Consider the following 6,857-nt stretch of genomic DNA (forward strand, 5'->3'; position numbering starts at 1 on the left):
CTTTATTTTTTTTAAAAATGCTTTAAGGAAGACTGGCAAACAATTTATTGTGATTCGATGAATAATCGTCAGCTATCCGAGGAGTCTACATGTTGCTATTCAAGGAAGCTTATTTTCTCCTCCTTCTCCTCCTCCTCCTCCTCCTCCTCTCTCTCTCTCTCTCTCTCTCTCTCTCTCTCTCTCTCTCTCTCTCTCTCTGCATATGTATCTTCTCTCTTTATCTGCGTTTGCCACTCCTCTTCATCATTCTAAATTTGGACTTCCGTCACTTCCGATCTGAAACATTCTTAACTCGTTTTAGATCTGGTATTTAAACAGTATTTTTTTTATACATTTCCAAAAGCATATACAGACTTACTTGTAAACCAAAAGCACTAGAAATAAAATATTTCTTTCCTACCAGTGAGTGAAATACAATTATTCTTCTTCATCTTTTGCTTTATTAAGGTCACTTTTGCTTCAGAAATATTACAATGTCTCGCAAGCTCAAGCAACTAGGTCACTTTTTCAAAGACACTAGTCATTTACGGATGGCTCTTAAAACAAAGTTCTCCACTTTAGATGACACTGTGGCTGACTGATTTCACTTAAAATTCTCGGATAGGTAAAGTTATAATCTTTACTAAGGACAACGAAATTCACTAGCAACCAAGTCAATTTAATTTTTAAAGATAATGTTTCAATATATGTTACATGTAAATAAATTTGGATCACTGACGATCTCGGAATTTCTGTTACGACCCTGTGATCTTAAACGTAGCAACTGAAAGAAGCAAAACCAACAAGTTTAGTAAAATTAACAAATACTTTATAATTTATATCTCTAATGTACAAAGTGAACATTTAAGAGGAAATTAGAGCATTTTGAAATAATCCTCGATAATCCTAAAAGGTTTCGTCACAGTTCCAAATTAAAGGATGTTGTGAATGAATGCATTCAATACAAATAGCCTTGAATGTGCCGATGTACCAATAGTCTTGCTGTATCACAATGATCCAGTCTATAATATTCTTAAATGAATTCACAATAATCCCAAAGTCCAAAGTAATGTTTTAGTCCAAATGTCATTGGTCACTTTGCAATTCTAATGAATAGTTTGAATAAATGATTCCTCTCAAATAAAATCTGAATAGAACTAAAAAGCGGAGTATGGATTCCCAAAGATCCGTCACGTGGGGTATATTGTGATATGTAGTCGTAGTAGAAGGTGTATATGAGTAAAGAACTGAGCCATCAGATTCATTCCAATATTGGAGTCCTTTCCTGTGTTCCTGTTGTAAGTCTGCAGACGTGTTTAATGTTGTACTTCGATAAATTTGTTCATACTGTTCAGTGGAAATGGAAAATTTTCATTATTTTGGACTATAATTTCATTTTCGACCTATTGTGAATATTATGAACGTCCCGGACGACGTCATCTTGACTACCTCACGATTCATGGTGAACCAGTTCATTTCCAGTTTTGCAATATATACAGAACTTTTCATTCATTTAGGACTTTCATAGAATTTTATTAGGATTTCTCTGGATTCATTTCATAATAGTTTAAGTTCCTCTCCCATTTTCATTATAAGTTTGATAAAGTTCTTTGTTAAGTTTGACAAAACTTGGTTTGGTCTTTGTTATTTAGTTTATGACCATAGAATAGTAACACGATGTATACATGTATGTATGTATGTATGTATGTATGTATGTATGTATGTATGTATGTATGTATGTATGTATGTATGCATGCATGCATGTATGTATGTATGTATCTATGCATGTATATATATGTGTGTATGTGTGTGTCTATGTATGTATGTATGTATGTATATATGTATGCATGTATGTCTGGGTGTGTGTATGTATGTGTGTATGTGTGTGTATGTGTGTGTCTATGTATGTATGTATGTATGCATGCATGCATGCATGCATGCATGCATGTATGTATGTATGTATGTATGTATGTATGTATGTATGTATGTATGTATGTATGTGTGTGTGTGTGTGTGTGTGTGTTTGTGTGTGTGTGTGTGTGTGTGTGTGTGTGTGTGTGTGTGTGTGTGTTTGTGTGTGTGTGTGTGTGTGTGTGTGTGTGTGTGTGTGTGATTTTTAACGTTGCCTTCACAATTTTTAGTCATAACGCTACAGTGTCTGCAGTGTGGCAGTTTATAGTGATGTCTGGTACTGGTGTATCATGCCGCAGACATGTAGATAGAGGTCCTACCTGGTCACATTATCCTGACATCTTTCCGACCAGTCCTAACAATCACCTCGTAATGTTGAGCGGCTAGTGAGGCAGCTGCTAGTACCATTTTTATAAGTCTTTGTTATGCCTTGGCCAGGGTTCGAACCCGCGACCTCCCGCATCCGAGGCTGACTCTCTAACCACTAGACCATCTGTGCGGTTCCGTATGTATGTATGTATGTATGTATGTATGTATGTATGTATGTATGCGTGCATGTATGTATGTATGTATGTATGTATGTATGTATGTATGGATGCATGCATGCATGTATGTATGTATGTATGTATGTATGTATGTATGTATGTATGTATGTATGTATGTATGTGTGTGGGTGTGTATGTATATATGTATGTATGTATGCGTGAAATTTTTAAATAGCTTTAAATCCTTTTCTGTGATATCGCTACGATGTCTACAGTGTGGCGGTGTACGGTGTCGTCTAACAGTGCGACATTATGCTACAGACATGTGACTTCATGTCCCACCCAGTCACATTATCCTGAAACCAGGCCGACTAGTCTGAACATTAACATCTTAATACTGAACGCCAAGCGAGACAGCTGCTAGTACCACTTTTTATAAGTCTTGGTATGACTCGGCCAGGGTTCGAACCGGCAACCTCCCTCATATGCGGCTGACGTTCTAACTTAGGCCACCGGAGTGGTCTATGTATATAAGTATTTATATATGTATTCATTTATGTATGCATGTATGTGTGTAGTATGTATGTATGCATGTATGTATGTATGTATGTATGTATGTATGTATGTGTGTGTGTCTGTGTATGTGCGCGTGTGTGTGTGTGTGTCTGTGTGTGTGTGTGTGTGTGTGTGTGTGTGTGTGTGTGTGTGTGTGTGTAATTTGTAACGTTGCCTTCACAATTTTTAAGTCATAACGCTACAATGTCTGCAGTGTGGCATTTTATAGTGATGTCTAGTACTGGTGTATCATGCCGCAGACATGTAGATAGAGATCCTACCTGGTCACATTATCCTGACATCTTTCCGACCAGTCCTAACAATTACTTCTTAATGTTGAGCGGCTAGTGAGGCAGCTGCTAGTACAAGTCTTTGGTATGCCTTGGCCGGGGTTCGAACCCGCGACCTCCCGCATCCGAGGCTGACTCTCTAACCACTAGGCCACCTGAGCGGTTCCGTATGTATGTATGTATGTATGTATGTATGCATGCCCGTACGTACGTACGTATGTATGTATGTGTGTATGTATGTATGTGTGTATGTATGTTTTTATTATTTTGTCCTGTTTTCTTCTGTTCTCTTGACAAGCATTCCTTGCGTGTGTACCAATTCACCACCCATTATATTTAAATCGGGAACTAAAAAGGATAAGGAAGAAATGACGACATAAGAAACTTGCACTGTCCTTCATTCTTTGATAAATTTGAAACAAAAATAAAACGATTGTTTCTGTGCTTGATTTTGTAACAATGTGAAAGTAAATAAATGAATGCGCAGTCTTGTCTTTTTCTTTGCTATATGAAATACTATAAAAAAAATATCCAAATTATTTGCAATAACTCCGCCATCGAAAGTATGAAAATTCGAGGATAGAACGTACACATTGGGGTTATCCTAACAATGCTTTATTTATTATATTATTTATTAACAAGTAAAATTAAAATTCCATCTTTATCGAATTTTCTTATATTTTAATACACCTGTCACAGATCATCAAAGCATATTGCGGTCCTAAGATGAGACTTTTAAGTTTCTGTCAATTGTCCCAAATGTTCGTTATGTTTGTCTACCTGCTTGATAAATTAATTAAATTAACATTGGATTTATTCCATGGCTCTGGTAGTTAATACAGGTTTCCACTAACATATTTTCGCTTTCCATAACCAAAACATTCAAGCTCTCATAACAGTAAAAATAGTAATGCCTACCTATCAGATCTAAAAGGAACCTTTCCAATTTGAATATTAGACCAATCAATCTGTCGCGATAGCATTAGTTCTCGATCTTTTGGTCGTTTATCATTAATGAGACAAATTAATTCTCAAAGGAGGGTTACTGCTCCATTACAATGTATGCATCTCTTCAAGAATACAAAATTGTTCATTTATCAGTCACTGAGACTCAAACTTTCGTTGCAAAAAGCCAAGCATCTGCTTATCAGATTCTGAATTAATCGAATATGTAAATTTCTTTCATGTGCATGAATGAGGTCTGGCGCTAATCTGTATAATCAGCACAGGACAGCATTTCATGATTTTAAAGACTCCGGTGAAGACGTAGCTAGATATTTAAAATTAAATAAAATAAGATGGAGTTATTATAACACGTCAGGTGTAATACATCATCTCACTTCCGAGCCAATTAAAGATCATCTGAAAAGAGGGTTGGTTTCCGGCCAAAGCTTCCTCTCATGACAATAATCGTTGTCAACCCACTGGTTCTGAAACGCACAAATACGTCATATAGTTATCTGCAATCAACTGAAGACCAGACATAAACGATACTCTAATTTCAAATATTCCTGTTTCTTTACTCTTCACATTGCTTTGATTTATAAGCACACTTTTCCAAGCCGTTCATCGGTATTTCATACTACAAAAATTTACCCTAACACATAATACAAAAAAAAATATATGTCAAATTATTAAACACTTACACCTGAAAATATTCCGTGAATTGATTATGTTGGTATAATAGGGATTTTCCATCTAATCCATGTTACCATAAAATCTTGTGAATTCCGTACATCATGATGGCGTCTGCTTCTAGTGCTTTGTTAATTATTAAGTTTAAAACAGATCTTCATAAACCCCATAAATAGAAAAACAATCATTAAATGTAGCAACTCTGACACAAACACAATTAGTTGATACCCTTGGATAGTAACATTACCCACGTCTCCGAAAATCATTCTCTAATGATTGAGAAAAGTCAACCCTGTGGTCATAAATCATCACTGATCAATCGCTGATAAACAACCACCAATCAGATTTGTGAATCTCAATTGCAGATCTAATTCACAATCAATAGACTGAATCACCTAGACATGTCACTCTTCACAAAACTTTAAGGACAACTCTGGTGACCTCGGGGTTCGAGCGTCCGCCTCATATGCGGGAGGGTGCGAGTTCGAACACATGCGGAGGCATACCAAAGACTTATAAAAATAGTACTAACAGCTGCCTCGCTTGGCGCTCAGCATTTAGAGGCTAGTGTTAGGACTGGTCGGCCTGGTGTCAGGATAACGTGGCTGGATGGGGCATCAATCTACATGTCTGTGGAACGATGCCCCAGTGATAGACATCACTATAAACTGCCACACTGCAGACATCGTAGCGATATGACTGAAAAATTGTTTAAGTTGCGTTAAAAATTCAAATCACACACACACACAACACTTAAGGTAAATCATATGCACGCATCGCCTAAATAAAGGAAAATAAATATAAACTACCAAATGAGTGTGCCGCGCAGGTCGCGTAATATATGTTCCTGAGGTTTTGTTCTTGTAAGCAGGGTGCGAGAAAGACAGTGGGATTTTTTGTACCTGTAAGAGACCTGTTTGTTGAATAGCGTTTCCTACAGTGTAATTTTAGAACTGGTGGGTACGTGGATAACATCAGTATAAGTATTAGGCAAATATCTTAGAATAAACAAACAATGACTTAAAATACAGGTTCTGTTGTAGTTAGTTTACTTCTACGGCTTTGTCGATCAAATAATACGAGCTCCGCGTTATTCTGACGAGCCTATTTTCGTAGCAGTAGTTTTAGTGAGTCACTTGAGAAGTCCTTAATTTATTGGTATGGAAATGTAACCTGTTATAACGAGCGTTTGCAGTCTTGATAGATAGTTTAAGCATACTCGTGTTTGATTGAAATTATTTATTGGTTATATTTATTCTATTTTTCAAGACGAGTAATTCTGATTTATCATCAGTTTGATGGAGCGTGGCAGATCAAGGGAATCAGTTCGATTGATTCTGAGACAGATCTGTAATCACGTTTAAGAATTACGAATCGGGCTAATGGTTAATTCTAGAGAACTAATCATTTGTGATTCATGACCACAAGGACTGCGTTTGCGATTACACAAGGAAAAGTGATTTTCGAATGTCTGGGTAATGTAATAAATATAGGGTAAGTACTATGGAACGCCAGAGCTGTCTTAAGATGAGGATTTTTATTCTATGATGTGCAAACTTCTTTATATGCGGTGCTTTCGTCCTTATGTGATGTGCAAACTTCTTTATATGCAGCGCTTTCGTCCTTATGTGATGTGCAAACTTCTCTATATGATGTGCTTTCGTCCTTATATGATGTGCAAACTTCTTTACATGCAGCGCTTTCGTTCTTATATGATGTGCAAACTTCTTTATATGCTGTGCTTTCGTCCTTATATGATGTGCAAACTTCTTTATATGCTGTGCTTTCGTCCTTATATGATGTGCAAGCTTCTCTATATGCTGTGCTTTCGTCCTTATATGATGTGCAAACTTCTTTATATGATGTGCTTTCGTCCTTATATGATGTGCAAACTTCTTTATATGCAGCGCTTTCGTTCTTATATGATGTGCAAACTTCTCTATATGCTGTGCTTTCGTCCTTATATGATGTGCAAACTTCTTTATATGCTGTGCTTTCGTCC

The sequence above is a fragment of the Sinohyriopsis cumingii genome, chromosome 13 (assembly GCF_028554795.1).
Source record: "Sinohyriopsis cumingii isolate HCF-2022 chromosome 13, ASM2855479v2, whole genome shotgun sequence".
In the NCBI taxonomy this organism is placed as follows: domain Eukaryota; kingdom Metazoa; phylum Mollusca; class Bivalvia; order Unionida; family Unionidae; genus Sinohyriopsis; species Sinohyriopsis cumingii.